The 18,344-nt window shown below is 37.9% G+C and overlaps 1 pseudogene; it reads left to right on the plus strand.

Annotated features, from left to right (window-relative positions):
• Positions 1 to 18,344, plus strand: part of LOC140165928 (uncharacterized) — a 63,879-nt pseudogene that overhangs the window by 14,913 nt on the left and 30,622 nt on the right.

Consider the following 18,344-nt stretch of genomic DNA (forward strand, 5'->3'; position numbering starts at 1 on the left):
TATTCGCTGTTGAAAAATTGCCTTGGTGCCCTTCTAAAATTTTCAACAGTTGCCTTGATGCCCTTTTGATATATTACAAATTGCCGTGCTGCCTTGCCTTTTCAGTGAAAATCCACGGCAATTATCAATTTGCCCTAAAAAAGTTGCCGTGCCCCTTCAGATCCTTAATTCGAGGGCTGATTTGGCAGGAATTGTAACACAAAATGAGCCAACATTCAAGAAATTATGTCAAAATCTGAAAAAAGTTTACATAACATTTAAGAAATTTATTGAGGTTTGTATTATTATGCCATGTAAGACATGTTCACATGGTTCACAGTGGACAATGGTAAAAGTGCATTGCGTACATGTACCATTTGTCGTCACACTTGCGGCACAAACCATGAAAAAATATTGATGTCTCTATCAAACTTAAAAGTGAACTAGAGTATAAATACACCTTACAAAGTTTTGAATTAAATCTTTTACGGGAACTTACTTTTACAACTTGCTACGTTGCATTTGATACCATCAGACTTCATCAGGCAACTGAGCCACTGGGCTGGTGGTCATACATGTAAATCACCTTATTTGGGCTGTAGATGTGTGTCACAAAATTGCAGAAAACTGGAGAAGGGATAATATTCCAGATTTAACATAATTTAATTCTGATCAGGTACCATTTTGAAGTCCAGACCATAAGTATATGTTGGGTCTCTCTGGCAACCAATTTGCCTGCGCAAATTTGGTAGAATTTCAGGATCAGTTTACAGACTCCCAGCTACACATTCCCAACCAGACCAGAATCAAGAAAGTCATATGTGCAATAGCTGCCTTTTGCTGTTTTAAAAATATGCAGCACTGTTAAGGTGTCAACTCTTGAGGTAATGGGACTTGAGATGCTTCCGGGCAGCTTTGATCATGTGATGAACAATCGCAAACTCAATGCCGTAATGAGATAAACATTTTAGTCAGGTTTTGGAGTCCTCTGCAAAGGTAATGTCAAAATCTTAACGTAAGGCAGCCTTTGCACTTACGACTTTCTTGCATTCACACAACGAGTTGTAACACTAGAATCCACAACATGCTCATCTATCAGGGCATAGTTCTTTAACCCCAATACAGTTGCACATTCATTAAATGACCTTTGAAAATGTGGGTACACAAACTCATATTCTGCAACTTGAGGTCAAATTTTGCTCTATGATTGTTTAATTGAGGTTATTGAACTTTGGCATTGGGATGAGGCCATTGTGGTCTATAGTGTAAGTAGCAAATGTTTTCATCTCAATACAGGTTTTACAAGCTGAGGGAAAGCAAAAGGACCAAGCCATCCTTGATCTGAACAAAGTCCTCGAAAACATGCGCTCCAAGATGGAACAAGTCGACGAAGAGGTAACACAGCTGAAAGCAGTCATTCAAGAGAAGGATGAATTGCTGCAGTCAGAGCAGAGCAAATGGGAGGCAGAGAAAACCCAGATGGAAGCATCTTATCAGGAGAGACTAGAAGAAACGAAAGCTGTGGCAAGAAAACGGGAGGAGCAGATGGAAAATTTAGCTGTGGAACACAGAAAAGAGATTTCTAATCTGGTAGGGAAGGCTGACGATGCCTCCAAGGATGTCGTCAAGATCTTGGAGAGACGATGTCAGGAGGCGGAAGAGAATCTCATGAGGAAGAGCAAAGTCTTGGAGGTTCTCCAGATGGAGATTGGAGAGAAGGAACGGGAGATCCTTGAGCAAGGATCTGCAGTGAAAGCTTTGAATGAAAAGTTAGAAATGTCGCAAGAACAATGTAAAGCTCTGCAGGAACAGTTTATTGCGAAAGACGAGGAGTGGAAAAGTGAAAGAACTAATTTTGAAAAGCAAGTGTCGGAAGCGACGGAAAAACATGAGTCGGAAATGTCGGAAAAATCAAGTGCAATAACCTCCCTCCAAGGTGCTCTCAGTCAATACGAAACCGCTTATAACCAAGCCAGTAGTCAATACACAACATTGTTACAGAACTATGAAAGTATGAAATCCGAATTGGACCAGTCTAGGACGGATTTAGAAAGTGCTAAATTGGAACTCGAACAGAGTAGAACTGAACAAAGCGTAAAAGAAAGAACCGATGTAGAAGAACATGAGAAACTGGTGGAAGATTTGAAGAATCAGTTGGCTGAGAAGGAGAAGGTGTTAGAAGAGAAGAACCAGGAGATGGAGGAGTTGAATAGTAAATCAGAAGCCAAGTTTAATAAAGTGAAAAGTCAAGCCAAGACAAAGATTAAAGCTTTAGAAGAAGAACTGGAGGAACTGAAAAAGGTATGATCTTTTGTAGAATTTCTTGAAGCAAACCCAAAATTATTTGTTCACTAGTTTGCCTGGAATGAAGAAATATATAATAACTCAACTGCTGGTTCGGGCGGTTCCATCCGGTTAGACCCGGTTTCTACTGTTGTAAACAAAGGAACACGGTTCAACCGCCTGTAACCGCCAGTCAACCGGCGGTCGAGTTTTGATTTCATCCCAAACCCTTACATACAAGATCACATTCAAAATATCATTAAATTTCAACTGGGGAAAATCTGAAGTTCTCCATTCATGGTAAACACATGGCGTCATAACCAACATTGCCATATGCTTGCATTTCAATTCATTCTTTAGTTACTATAACTTTATATTTACTTTTGACACACCCTACATGTAAGCAAGTGTAAATCATAATGAGATGTAATAAAAAAAATTAATTAACATGTTGAAAATTTGGGGTAGGTTAAATTGTCTTGAAAATATGCGCAAGTTATTGGCTGATTGTGCCAGTGTATGTTTGAAAAATCTTTTTGTTTGACTAAATAACACAAACATAGATTATAGATATACAGTAATTTATCCATAAAATAGATTTCAATTTTGACATCCACAAATGAAAATCAAAGAGCTTTTAACACCAAAATCATTTATGTGCACTTTACACAGGTATATATATGCAACATAGCACTTAGTGCAGCATTATCAGCACAATGCACTACTTGCACAACGTAAACAAGCACATACTTATCAAGCATATGGTTAAGGGCTGGGGTATGAACGTTTGGACAGTATTTATTTTAGGACATTAGAGCACATCAGACATATCGAATTGCATTCTGAATATGAAGAATGTCATTCTGATATCAAATAATTTTGATTTTTTGAATTTCGCAATTTAATACACATTTTATGGCAAATCATTAAAAATTGATACTTTTGATATTTAACAGTACTTGAAGTAAACTTTATAAATCTGATGATTTATACTTAAAGTGTATGTAGGTGGGATGAAAAGCCGACGATCAATTGAAAATTTTGACCTTTTCGTTATTGAAGATATGGATTTTTTTCCCCAAAACACAAAAAAAAAATTAGGTCTTTTGGGAAAAAAATCCATATCTTCAATATGAAAGGTCAAAATTTTCAATTGACCGTCGGCTTTTTCCTCCCTGCTACATACACTTTAAGAATATATCATTAGATTTATATAATTTACTTCAGGACTGTTATATATCAAAATTTGAAAAATATCAAATTTTTATAATTTGTCATAAAATTTGTATTATATTGTGATTTTAAAAAATGAAAATTATTTGATATCAGAAAGACATGCTTCAGATTCAGAATGCGATTCGATAGGTCTGAGGTGCTCTCATGTCCCACAAAAAATACTGTCGAAACGCAATAAACGCTCATTTTGGATCCCTTAAATTATCCACGATTACACGATTTTGGCGGTCATGAGCGACACACAAACAATTTAACATGGTGGTTGTAATACATTTCTTTCTACTATTGTATTCATTCCATTAACTGCCAACGCCTATACACGCCCACCCAGTGACTTTACAACAAGCAAACTGTGATATTACTTTATTAATTACCCATGCAAATCTGAACCGTGGTCTGAAACATGCACACTTATGATGATGGATGAATATTTTGGGCATTTTTTAAGTATAGAGATTTCCCGTGTTTTGGGTTACCCGCCATCTTGGAGGGAAACCTAAACTCCGTTTACAATTTTCAGAATACCAACACTCGCGCAATAATTAGCAAATGTTATTTTGTAGAATGTAGCACCAATAGGGTCATTGACCAAATCAAAGGAATGAGGAATACGGCGGTTCAATCACGTTATAAACACTATTGTAGTCCGTTCCCGCTTGAAAACACGGAACTCTCTATTGTAAGCCTAAACAATGTACAAAATAAGCGCCCACCAAAAATGATTTTGTTAAGCGCCCTGGGTAGTTAATGGAACAAATACGGTAGTTTCTTTCAAGTGATGATTAGATCCAGATGCTTATCATTTATGGTAAAGCTGATGGGTTGGCGCCTAGATAACTGTTAACCTCCTTTTTGAAACTGGCCTGTTTCACAATCCCTGGATTGTGAGGTGGGAGTGCATTCCATGTATAGACTGCAGTAGATGGAATGAAGGACCCTCCATGACTATCAAGGTTAGATCTTAGAAAATTATTTGAACAGCAAGGTTGTGAGATATAACAGGCACCAAAGACGAGGGTCAGACTAGAGCTGGTCACATAGTAGTTGTGGTGTTGTTGGCATTTATATCAGTATTTAAATTTCAATTACTTTTTTGCTTTTGCCAGGCCGATTCCATGGCAGAGGAGCTCAGCGAGTTAAAGAACAAAGTGACAGAATTGGAAGATGAGAAAGGCAATTTACAACTCAGACTAGTGGACTATGATGAAGCTAAGGCACAGATAGGTAAGGGTGGTGATATTTCTTGAGACAAATCCATAAATCAAGATGAAAACTGCACATTTTGAAATCAGAATGTAATGATCGATTGAGAGTAACGCCATGTTGGATTTTGCAGTGGCGCTAATTTAATCCCGCCGGCTGTATGCACACGCGGAGGCAAGCAATTTGTCCGTTCACTGGCGATGCAACAGCACCGATTCAAATCTACCACAGCAAAATCCAATATGGCATTACAGTCAGCTTGAGAAGAGACACACTATAGAATTGATGAAAGTTTCAAAGTGCTAAATGGAATTGTTCAGATTGTGAGGATCTTTTCCCTTGAGAAGATAATTTTAGGAAAAATGCTACATATTTCAGCAACGAAGAGTACCAAGTACTTTGTATAAGTTGTTGACGAAATTGGGACAAGATCAGCGGCTATAATTACCATTGACACTTGTTACTTTGGATTCTTGGCCTTTTTTATTTGTATCATTTATAACCATTTTCTTTGAACTTTGTCAAGAAGCGACCCTCGTTATTGATATTTGAAGTGGGTTATTTCAACAGCTGTACAATAATGTGAAGATTTCCATGTCGTCACTGGGTGGGAAAAACCTAATATGTACTTTTGGCCCTTGAACGTGGATGAAGCAAACCATTCAATATAAAGACTACACCTACAAGGCTTTATATCCATTTTCAAGGGCCAAAAGTAAATATGAGGCCCTTGAACATGGATGAAGCAACCTCTTCAATATAAAGTCAAATATAAAGTCTACACCTACAAGGCTTTATCCATGTTCAAGGGCCAAAAGTACATTTTGAATTGTACTGTTTTATTGCAGTAACCCTGGAAGATCAAATCCGTGACCTTGAAGGAAAACATAGTAACCTGATGGAGGAGAAATCAGAGCTAAGAAAACTTATTGATGCACAAGCAGAGGACAGGCAGGTGGTAGAAGATGAGAAGAGACAACTCCAGGACAAAGTACAGCAGGTAAGCAAGGAACCTTGAACCAAGGACTGTCTACTACTATTATTAGATTAAGGGGGTACTACACCCCTGCCCAATTTTGTGCCTATGTTTGCTTTTTTTCTCTACAATTATAGTGCATTGGTGACAAGTAAGATATGTATATTATAGGGGCAAGGACTACAACTACTGCACTGGAAATTTTATTTCAGCACAGTCAACAGTTGTGGAATTACATTCAAAAATGAGGGAAAACCAATATTTGATCAATAAATCAATAACTACTTGCCTTGAGTTGCCGAATTTTTAGTGCAGTAGTTGCAGTCCTTGCCCCTATAATATACATATCTTATTTGTCACCAATGCGCTATAGTTTTTGAGAAAAATGCAAAAATAGGCACAAAATTGGCCAGGAGTGTAGTACCCCCTTAAGGCGTTTTTATTGAATAGGTAGAGTAGCGCCACCTGCGGTGGTTCAGGAGCATCGTCCTGTGTGGCTGAAAAAAAACCAATGCGAGACTTGCAGATTCTGTTGCAGCCCTGGCATGTGAAGACGTGATGCGTCTGGTTGGGGTTGTTTTGATGTTTCACACTTACTGGCTTTGCACATTTTTTTTGGATGAGGTCGTCTCCCCTTTTCAGGCCAGCAGAGAGTTGTTGCTTTCAAGCTGTTCTATCGTTAACGGTAGACTCCCAGGTGTCCCAGTTCATGTCAAGTGCCTTTCATGACACGCTTAACCCCATGAGAACTACCTGTGAAAGTGAACCAATCAGTAACGTTGTTAGAATAATTTCACCACACAAAAAATTGGGGTGAATTATTTGCAAAGCTCCATTCTAATTGGTGATGTAATTGACCAATCAGAGGCAATGTTAGATCAGCAGTTAGTGCTCGGGGGTTAAAGACGTCCTTGAAGCTGATAATGAGCAGCTCTTTCCTCTTCCCCGGTAGTATACTTTGATCAAAAACAAGAGGTGGACTCATGCACATGCACATGCACACTGCAGATTCGTTAAATTTACAAAGAGGTACTCAACTGGAAAAGTTGAATAATGAATATAATATAATGGATTACATGTATGTGACTCAACTTTTCCTCCAAATTGAACAAATTGGTTTGGTGTTGCACATAATGTGAGCCTATTTCCCGGCATAGTAACAAACCCTTCACACTTCCACCATATTGTTGATCAAAGTGTAGGCAGTAGGGAGAACTTCATACATTTCAAATATAGAGACTATTTCTTTACGCTGACAATTCTCATATCATCCTTTTTTGCTCCAGAACCAAGTGGAACATGACCAACAGCAGCAGGAGAGAATTGACAAGCTCACCGAGGAAGTGAACCAGATGCGCAGCGCCCTCTCAGAAGCCGAAGATGCCAAAGATGCGGAGATGAAATCGAGGGTCAGTGTCGAGGGCAAGCTTGTCGAACTCACGGAATTTAGGAAACGCGCTGAGAGCCAGAGGGTCAGAATACACTCACCTTTCGCTTCTCTTGTTTATTTCTCGTCTTGTCTGTTGTCTCTTGTTGTTTAAGTTGAGCTTTGCACTTATTCATGCATGATTTATGTTGTGTTTGTGCTGCTGCAAAGTGCTTTGGTGTGGTTTGGAAGAGGTATGTGTGTTAGAGAAGGTGAGAATGGTGTATGTATGGATATTGCATGCAGGTGTGGTTTATATTAGGCCAAAAAAAATTGCTTGCCCTCCAGTGAGATTTTTGGGGTGGGATGGGTCCGGCGGGCGGTCAGAATTTTTTTTTTAAGTGACTCACTACTGTATATAGGCCGGTAGGCAATGAATATTGGTCATGTAGAAAGATACATCAATACTTTACTTCAGACCTTCTATACCCAAGATACACCATAGAAATGGATTCAATTAGACAGGCCCGTACGCAGGATTTCGTTTGGGGGGGGTGCTGATTTGGAAAAAGTGGACTTTTTTTCCAAGGGGGGGGCAATGTTCTGAAAAGTGTCCAAAAATGCATAAAAAACCTGATTTTTTTGCTCGCTACACTCGCAACTTTCGGGACTTTTTGTATACTTTTCCAAATTTGGGGGGGGGGTGCATCGCACCCCACACCCCTCTGTGTACGGGCCTGCAATTAGCACAACTGCATACTTATAGGCATAAGACCAAGAAAAATTAATACAGAAAAAGTAATAAAAACCGTTAAAATTATAAACTAAAATCTAAAAAAAAAAAAAAATTTAAAAGGGCCGACCCTGATTTTGGTCAATTTTGGGTCGGTCAGTGGAGGGCAAGCAAACAATTTATTATTTTTTTGCCTTGTGTTAATACCCCAGTATACCTGCATGTACTGTCTGTAGGTAGGGGTGAGTTGGAGTGTGAAAGGTAGTGTACAACTACAAACGTGTGACTGTATGCTTTCTCATATTACAGCTTCCTGCATGCACAAATCCATGCATGTATGTAGAATTGATGCTTGCAAGGAATATTTGAAAATAAGTAGTTTGGTTATAGGTCAACCATAACAATAATTGCATTATAAGCATTTAGCAACCATATATAGAAGAAATCTCTGATTATTTTTCATAGTTTCATTTGATATCATCATCCATATTACAGGCTATACAGTTTATATCAAAATTGGCACATACATGTTTGAATGCAGATATTAGCTACCAAAGTTTTCATTCTACTTAAAAAAAGTACCTATTGAAAGTATATTGTATCTCAAAATCTTTTCAGCAATATTAACTTATTTTGGCTAGTAAGTTCACATCAATAGCTCTGCGGCAGAAAGACACCTCTCCATAGCTGCTGTATGTGTGATTGATTGGCTGTGACATGCATTACTTCACTGACTCAATGCACGGTTCAAGCCATGAGTGATATCACAGGCAATTGTACTCAAGGCAGCTAATGGAGAGATGTCTTTCTGCCACTGAACCTTGGAGATGTTATAAAGCCTATTTTTTTGCTGCTATTGGGGGGTTAAAAAACAGAATATGGATAGATTATTACAGTGATACTTGTTTTAATTTGCCGCTAGTTTTGTAAACAGCTTCATTTGCGTTATTTTCATTTTCAAATCATTTTGTATCATTCATTTGATCTTCTGGCACAAGGTATTTATATAATGGATAAAGAAGAAAGGCTATTTACTTGCTTAATATTAATTAGACCCTATATGCATGCACACACCCACATTCACTCCCATGCACCCACCCACATACAGCTAAACCAATATCCCAAGTACAGGTATGTTGAAGAGGGCAAAGTTCACCTTTGCATCCTGTTTATGACATCAGTGGGTCCTAGCTTTTCCTATAATGGTTATTATTTCAATTGGATGGCAAAGAAGAATGGATTGTGCCTAACACTCCAAGGGGGGTTGGACGGAGGTGTCCTGTGTGTAGCCTGCCCCGCTGAAACAAAGGCACCCAGTCTGTGGTATTTTGTTGTATTTGATAGGGTTAGGCACCCATACACACATCCCACCCACATGCACCCCCACCACACATCCCACATGCACACCCCCTTAGCAACTCCTCCTCTCACACACACAAATCACACAAGATACACATTCTTACGTTAAACACCTCCACTCACGACAACACACCCCCACATGCACCCCGCACACACCCATGCACATAAAACCAAGTCAAGATTAAAATAGATTCCTACAACTGCATAAATAAGACATAGAAAAGGTATAAAACACTCCTAAAAATCAGGCAAGCCTCAAGACTAAATTGCACAAACAGAAGACTTACGGCACCTTATAAACATGACATGATCCTTTAAAGTGACCCTTTACATTGAGTAAGTTACTTGCATGCATTTGCTGATGCATAATGAAATTCCCTAAACCTGTAGTATACATAATAAGCATGAAATGCATGAATCCAAGCACACCTATTGCTCTTTGTAGTAACAAATAAATGTATCCCAGAGATAACAATGCCCAAATTGCTTGTGTAATCCAACAAATAATAAATCATCATTTAGAATGAGATCCCTTCTTAAGCAATGTAAAGCTGGACTATTTGTGGCCTATTTGATAGTATTAGTACCTTATCCATAAACTATCTCCCAGTTAGCCGTGTGTTTATTAACCTGACCGGGAGCTACTTCTAAGCTGAAACTTATATCCTGGCAAAAGGTCTCAAGATCTCAAACTTGCATGCTAGAACACATGTAGAGGGAGCGAGTTGGCACAGTGGTTGTTCCCTCGCCTTGCACCACTGGAGTTCCTGGTTCAAGCCCTGGCCGTGCACAGGGACTGTCTGTATGTGCACTTGATTTATCCCAATCCATGCTCGCTCTTGCAGGTTTTCTCTTGGATTTCTGATTTCAAAATCGGTGATTAGTTGTTTGGTTATACAACAACTTCTTCACCGTATGGAATTTGGGGAGCTGCTTAGATAATTGGTGGATGTTACAATCTAAGCGCAGATAGGTTTGTGCTGGGTTTGGCTGCAGCCAGCCTAGTTGATGCAATCTGATTCTAATGATTCACTAGTGGCAGCAAAATGATAGCGCTTTGACACCTTTGAAAATGCGCTATATAAATCCAAAATTTATTTTATTTATTTATGTAGCAGTGTGTTTTAACACTGAATTAGTTGGTCATAAGTAGCTCCCGGTTGACACAAAATCCTCCTCAACTGTGGGCTCTACTTTTTCACAAAGTAGAGCCCATCTCAAGCCCTGCTTATTTTTCCCCTTTACCCTTTCATGATATGCAAAGTTATATAATATACCACTATAGTTCTTCCCTATTGTAGAATACAAATTAAAGCCAATTGCAGTGACAACCAATATGTTTAGAATTTGACAAGTTTCAATTTTATTGAATGTTTTTATGTAAGATGCAAAGTTAATGTTGTGTATTCACGTTTTGCACCAGTTAGTTGTCTATTCCCGACTGAATTTGTTTAATATTGTCAATGTATTTAACAACTTGTACAACTACAGTGTTTGCTGTTTCTGTGTACATGTTCCCACTCAGACAAACACATAAATGTAGGCAATAAACAAATTGGTAATTGATTCTACATTACACTCGGTTTCAGAGAAGAACGGCAGTCCCTTGCGCAAATTGACGCAAGCGCCCTGTTAATGAGCGACTAACGCGGAGCTTTATTGGTTCCGACAAACGTTTTGATGTGTAATCGGCCAATCAGATTACCGTGCCTGTTGTTATGATTGTCAGATGATTGAATCAGCCAATCAGAACCCCACTTCTGTGTTTACGCTGTGCACGCTCTCAAAAAGTAAACAAGTACCGTTCTTCTTTGGCAGAACCTTTAATACACCTGATTTATACACACATGACATGTGATCGAGCAGAATGAGTCATTTAAGAAAATCACTTTCAATTTTCTAACCTAATATGCCCATTGTGCAGGCTACACATTTCTGAAAAAAAAAAACACAAAAATTTGGATGCACGATTTGATTGTTCTTCAGTTCTTCAGAGATCATTTTCATATGGCTGAAATAGACAAATACAAAGGATATTTATAATTCACCTTTTTGGCTATCGCAAAAACGAATTTTAGGAACAAGTCTTGTTTTTGCTCGATACCATAATGTATTCAATGAGCATTCAATTTCATTTTTTGTTGCTTTTTCATTCTTTTGGGCTTATTCTTCATGTAAGAAATGTAACAGTTAGTGGAAAAAATTTGTTTTGAAGGAATTAATATCATTGATTGGCCAGTCACTAAAAGAGTGTGTGTGTGTGCTTGTCATTAGGCGGAGGCATATTTAGCATTAGCTTTGGATATTTAATTATTTTCTTTATTTTTCACCCGGGTAAGTCAGGTGGAAAATAAAGAAAATAATTAAATGTCTAAAGCTAATGTTAAATACGGCGCCTCCGCTAATGCAGGAAATAGGGTGGTACCAAATGGTTACATAACTCCTTGGTAACTGGATCATGCACTTTTTGTAATTGGTAGTACATAACATAGACTTTGTGTTGCGATCATTTCGATCGTGGTGCAGAACTCAAAAGCGTGATCCAGTTGACATAGTGATAATCGGATTACACGTAACACTTCGCTGGCGAATTGCGAAGTAAGGTTGGAGGTACTTAACAGTGGCATACTAGCTAAAATTTCCAGTGGGGAGTAAGTTTGGTATCTATTTTGACAAATGAAACAAAAAGCACTGTGCCCACATCTGGAAATATTCTAGTGACATCTATGATTCTTTACATCTTTAAAATAATCGTACATGATGAATAGGCCTTGTTTACTTGCCATTTATACATCCACATCAGCTATTGTACAATGTAATCACACTCTGGGGCCAACAGCTCTATGTGATGTGATCAACCAAAGTGAGTGCTTTGTTAGAGAGGAAGCCCCAACCAGAGCAGTTCTCCTAGGGTGAATCAAACCTGCCTGGTTATCAAATTAATCAGTGACAAGGTTATCTCTGAATTTGACAGGTGCTAATTGATGTTTTTATGTTATTGCATCAATTAGCATCTGTCATATTTGGAGATAACCTTGTCACTGATTAATTTGATAACCAGGCAGGTTTGGTTCACCCCAGAAGAACTGCTCTGGTGTGGCTTCCTCTTCAAGGAAAGAGCATCACATGAGATAGCCCAATAGAGTGGCTAGAGTTTCAAATGCGTTGCAGTTTGAATGAACTGAGCCATCTATCTAAATTGGATCTGAGTTCATGAGATATAGTTCATCTTGTAGAAGGCAAAAAACTTTTCAAGTAGTAAAAGGTTCATTTTGCTTGGTTGCATCATATTTTGTTGTTTTCATCACATACATCAGATACTTTCGTATCTCAAAAGGCTGCCTTGTGTGATTTATTTATTATTGTCATTTAGTAATTTTTTTTAAATCACACAAGGCAGCATTTTGAGTTACGACAGTATATGATGCAGATGACCATTTCTCATATCACACTTTCAACTTCTGTTTGTGAACCACTGGCCTCAGATAAGCATTTTATTTTCGAAAATGAACACTTTCTTTATATCTTTAATTGGATTTCAGCCAATTATTTTTAAATTTTTTCATAAAATTTGTAATGATATTCAGTATAGAATTTAAGGTGTTAGATGGTAACTAAACTGTATCAATCTTATGGTAAAGGTGTTTTAATGTTTTTGTATCTTAAATTTCTATTAAAAGTGTAACTTCTGATTAACTGTAAGTGTAACTTTGAAATATTGTAAAAAGTGAATAAGGAACGTGGGATTATGTTGATGATTTTATTTTGCAATGGGGCATTGGTGTGTAAGCCAACCAGGTCATATACCGATAACATCTAGCCAGGTCCGAGTAACAAATCAGATATACCTGTATGTTTACACCGTACCATGCTTGTATTTTTTTGCAATGGCAAGAGAAACAGTGGGAGCAGCGTGGCACACTGGTTAAGGTCTTTGCCTTTGGTGCAAGAGGTCCCGGGTTCAATTCCCCGCAGGACCAACAAAAAAATTAATTCCGCTCTCCTCGTGGCTCATCTGGTAATGGCGGGGCAGATGACCCATGACAAAAGATCTCGTTACAGTCGGTTCCGATCAGGGTGATAAGCCCAATTGTTGGATACACTTGACTTTCCTGCAAAAATACCCCGACCAGCTATCTACGGCGACCCCCTTCGTTCACCAGGTCACTTGTGTCTGGCCTAAGTTTCGTCAGCGTTATCTCCTAGATTTCAGCTGTTAATGCCTAGATATGCGCAACATAAAAAACAAACATTTCTTGTACATATATCAAAAATACAAGCATATCGTAACAAAGATTATTTACTTGCCGTTGATTTTACTGGAGCGTAGAGGTAAACATAATACCATACTTTGTTTATTAATAGGCTGCTCATGAAGAAACAATAGCAGAGTTGCAGCAGAAACTTGGTGAGGTTGAGACACAGTTGAGCGAGACGGAGAAGGAGAGGTCTGAGTTGGCTGAGGAGAAGGTTACCATGGAATTGAGAATGGTACAGTTGGAGGAGGAGAAAGATGGTAGGTTCACATAAACAGTGGCATAGCTAGCACTTCTTCAGAGGGTAGGCAAAGGGGGGAGACAACTTTTAAGGGGGACAAAAAAGGCCTAAAATCTTAAATATCAGGGTAGCCAGTATCCTATGGGGGGAAGCTTCCCCCCCCCCCCTGGCTACGCCACTGCACATAAATGATGTGACATTTCAATTGTAAATAAACTGATACTCACTTGGATATATTTAACCCCCTGAGCACTACCTGCCGATCTAACATTGCCTCTGATTGGTCAATTATGTGATATCTCCAATTTAATCACCAACCAGAATGGAGCTTTGGAAATAATTGGCCCATTTTTTTTGTGTGGTGAAATTATTCTAACAATGTTGCTGATTGGTCCAATTGATAATGAAAACTTCTTTTTGGCCAATTGGCAGATAGTTCTCATAGGGTTAAATTCCTGTCAGGAATCTTGTTCACTCTGGTCTGGTGTTTCTAAATGTTTTTACCACTGGCAACACTCAAGTCTGGTTTTGATGATGTCACCAAACTTCCTTGTTGCCGATTATTTATTAGCTGGTCATAAATTTTATCCAGTCTATAAGCCCCCTCGTCCTTGTTCAAAAACCAATAAATGAAATAAGTAGAAATGTTTTTGAAAGATTTTCCTTGAGTGTATAGTACTCTAATGATCGGCCAAACCAGAAAGATTTGGTAAAAGTACACAGGTACTTTAATATATGAAACCGAACTGGTTTTGCTAAAATGGCAATGGTAATTTTATATGATCGACCAAACATGGAAATACTTTCAAAGCTGAGCTGTAAATAAGTGTATAGGCCAGATTTTATATTGATTTGGTTTGTTAGACAATTATGACTGGTGTAGCATTGACCTTCCAAGATCCAGACAATATAGATCTATTCATCACTGGTTTCTCCTAGCAATCATTCTGTAAAAGTGGAAATTTTTGCAAAACTTTAATTTTCTACAACAAAAATAAAATATATAGGTCTTTAAAAAAAACCCCAAATCATGAATTTAAAAACAAATTAAGTTAGCTCAATAAGCAGTCAAGTTAGCTCAATCGATAAGGCTTTCGACTATGGTGCGAGAGGTTGCGGGTTCGAACTCTGGCAGTGCCTAGTACGCTCTCGTGGAAAAATTGAGTTAGCTTGAAATTCCGCTGGACATGGAACTCACTGCTAATTTGTCTCGTTGTAACCCGTACGAAATTCGGGGAGCTGATCCTGGTTGCGAAGGTTATTTGTGGAATGTCTAGGGTGTGTGTTTTGGAGCAGCAAAGTCCCTGAATTGTTGTTTAATGGTTTATGGAATGATGTGGGGCCATAGTGGTCAGCGACAACCTGTAAAGTGTGCTGAGGCTTATGGATCAATGTCTAGGTGTTGTGCCTGTGCGTAGCGCACTATAAATCACTGCGCTTTTTTCTAATATTAAAAATTGGCAAAGTGCAAAAAGTACATGAGCGAAAATGACCACATTTACAGAAGTACCAAAAAAAAACTGGTGTGGTTCAACCTCCCACTTATACACTGTAGCTGTGTGTAGCTCTAATATTTCACATTTACTTCCAATTTCCCAGTTCTAGATAAAGAGCAGGAATCACTTACGGAGAAGGTAGCAGGCCTTAAACAACAGATGGAGAGTGACCACCTGCCATTAGCTGAGATGGAGAGGGAAAGAGAAGCATTCCAGAAGTCTACAGCAGAACTACAGCAACAAGCAGCGGATGTACAAAGCCAACTTGCAGAAGCGCAGAAGAAATGTCAAGATCTACAGGTGAGATGGGTGTAAGACCCAGTGTATAGTCTATTTCGTTTGTGTGTTTTCTGTTTCGAACACTGTGTTTTTTGCATATTCGCTGCCATTTTTTCTCATTGGGGAATAAGCTTTGTTTGGGTCTTTTTTCAGTGTTTTGCTATTGCAAAAACACAGCGGTTTATGCTCCTCAACTGCTGCACCAAAAGTGTTACTGCGACAAGTGCAAAGCAAGTATTGAATCACACATTAAGGGATCTAAAATGAGCGTTTATTGCGTTTCGACAGTATTTTTTGTGGGACATGAGAGCACCTCTGACCTATCGAATTGCAGTCTGAATACGAAGCATGTCTTTCTGATATCAAATAATTTTCATTTTTTGAAAATTACAATATAATACAAATTTTATGACAAATTATAAAAATTTGATATTTTTCAAATTTTGATATATAACAATCCTCGAAGTAAATTATATAAATCTAATGATATATTCTTAAAGTGTATGTAGCAGGAAGGAAAAAGCCGACGGTCAATTGAAAATTTTGACCTTTCATATTGAAGATATGGATTTTTCCCAAAAAGACCTAATTTTTTTTTTGTTTTTGGAAAAAAATCCATATCTTCAATACGAAAGGTCAAAATTTTCAATTGATCGTCAAACTTTTCATCCCACCTACATACACTTTAAGTATAAATCATCAGATTTATAAAGTTTACTTCAAGTACTGTTAAATATCAATTTTTAATGATTTGCCATAAAATGTGTATCAAATTAGGAATTTCAAAAATCAAAATTATTTGATATCAGAAGGACATTCTTCATATTCAGAATGCAATTCGATATGTCTGATGTGCTCTAATGTCCCAAAATAAATACTGTCCAAACATTCATACCCCAGCCCTTAAAGGAGACTGAAACATGGAATATTGGGATATATTCCCTACTGGAATTAAAGTTTGAGTGTCCAACTATATATTGTAAAAATATCATTTGAATGAATACAGCTGCCTACAGCTTTACGCGTTCCAACCATGATTGTATTTCAAAATGCAATGCGAATGCACAACTTGGATACCTAATGAAAATACCAACTAATCATGAGCGAGTTGGATTCACTTCCACATTACGCACACACGGGTGTTCATCACAGTGCACAGAGAAAAATTAAATTTTATAGCAAAAATTTCATTTGGATAGACACAGCTGCCAATAGCACATTTGTTCACATGGAAGAGGGTATATAATACAGAGTTATCTTGACTAGCTGTCATTGGGCTATTCCATTTAAAGTCCACACTCCCCCTGTGGAAGATTTTGGAAACACCTTCCACAGGGGGAGCAAGTTTTTCAAATATAATTGGTCAGAGTTAATCATTTTAAAACCCATACTCCCCCTGTATTATGGTTTTACCTATATTTCCACAACTGGAGTGAGTATTTCAAACGGAAGTTACCCAATTGTCTAATCTATTCAAAACTTCTACTCCCCCCGTGGAAGACATTAGCTAAATCTTCCACAGGGGTAGTGTGTATTTTAAATGGAATAGCTCATTGTCACCATCTCCAGGAAAGTTGCCGTGCATTCCTGGTGATAAACTCAAACAAACTTCACAATACAGGGTTCAGTAGCGGTCATTAAATTCCTTAAAAGTCAGTGAATTTGAAGCAAGGTCATTAAAAGTCATTAAATTTTGTAGAAAAGTAAAAAAAGTCATTAAAAGTCTTTGAAATATATTTGTATGAAGGAAAAAATAAAAATACGATATATTTTAATAATTATTTTAAAAAGTACAGTTATTATTTTATATAATAACCAGCACAATATCCTCCCCGGAAGCCCTTTTCCGTGATATGCAAATGTCAGATTTTTTCCATGACGTGTTACCATGTGTGGTAGTTAATTCTTTACATCGATCGTATGTATGAGTGACGTCATTAATCATATGCATAATTGATTGAGCGAAGAAGGGTAGGATATAAGTCACAGAGCGCACGCGAGAGATACGAATCAGTTCATGACAAAAACAACATTTGGACGCCAAAAAAGTACAGTTATGCATTAAAATGTTTATTGTACAGTACAGTAGTAGCTTTTCACATAAAATTTGCATTGTTCACATAATGTATCAACTTCATGGAGAGAAAACATCGGACTTGCACGTGTGAAATATGTGCAGAATTCGGCATACTTGATATACTTCGAATTGCGTGTGACTTCATCAATGGGTACAAAAAGTGGTGGAAAACGCATTTTCGCTGTTCAACACATCCGAGGTATGAGATTTAATAAAAAGTCATTGAAAAGTGTATTTGAAAGTCATTAAAAGTCATTGATTTCACTGTGGTCTTGACACTATGAACCCTGTCAATAGCATCGCAAAGCTGACTTAAGGGGGTACTTCACCCCTGGCCAATTTTTTGCCCATTTTTGCATTTTTCTCAAAAATTATAGCGCATTGGTGACAAGTAAGATATGTATATTATAGGGGCAAGGACTACAACTACTGCACTGGAAATTGTTTTTTCAGCACAGACAACAGTTGTGGAGTTACAGTCAAAAATGAGGGAAAACCAATATTTAATCAATAAATCAATAACTACTTGCCGTGAGTTGCTGAATTTTCAGTGCAGTAGTTGTAGTCCTTGCCCCTATAATTACACAAACTTACTTGTCACCAATGCGCTATAATTTTTGAGAAAAATCCAAAAACAGGCACAAAATTGGCCAGGGGTGTAGTACCCCCTTAAATTGAGATACTAATTAACCCAAAATATTGTTTCTCTATTCTAGGACCAACTAAACAGTGCTGAATCAGAGAAGTCATCATTATCATCTGAAGTAGCAAACCACCAGCATACCAATTCTGAATTACAAGGATCACTAGACAGTAAAACTAGTCAATGTGACGAACTGCAGACACAACTACAAGAGCAG

The sequence above is a fragment of the Amphiura filiformis genome, chromosome 12, assembly GCF_039555335.1.
Source record: "Amphiura filiformis chromosome 12, Afil_fr2py, whole genome shotgun sequence".
Classification (NCBI taxonomy): Eukaryota; Metazoa; Echinodermata; class Ophiuroidea; order Amphilepidida; family Amphiuridae; genus Amphiura; species Amphiura filiformis.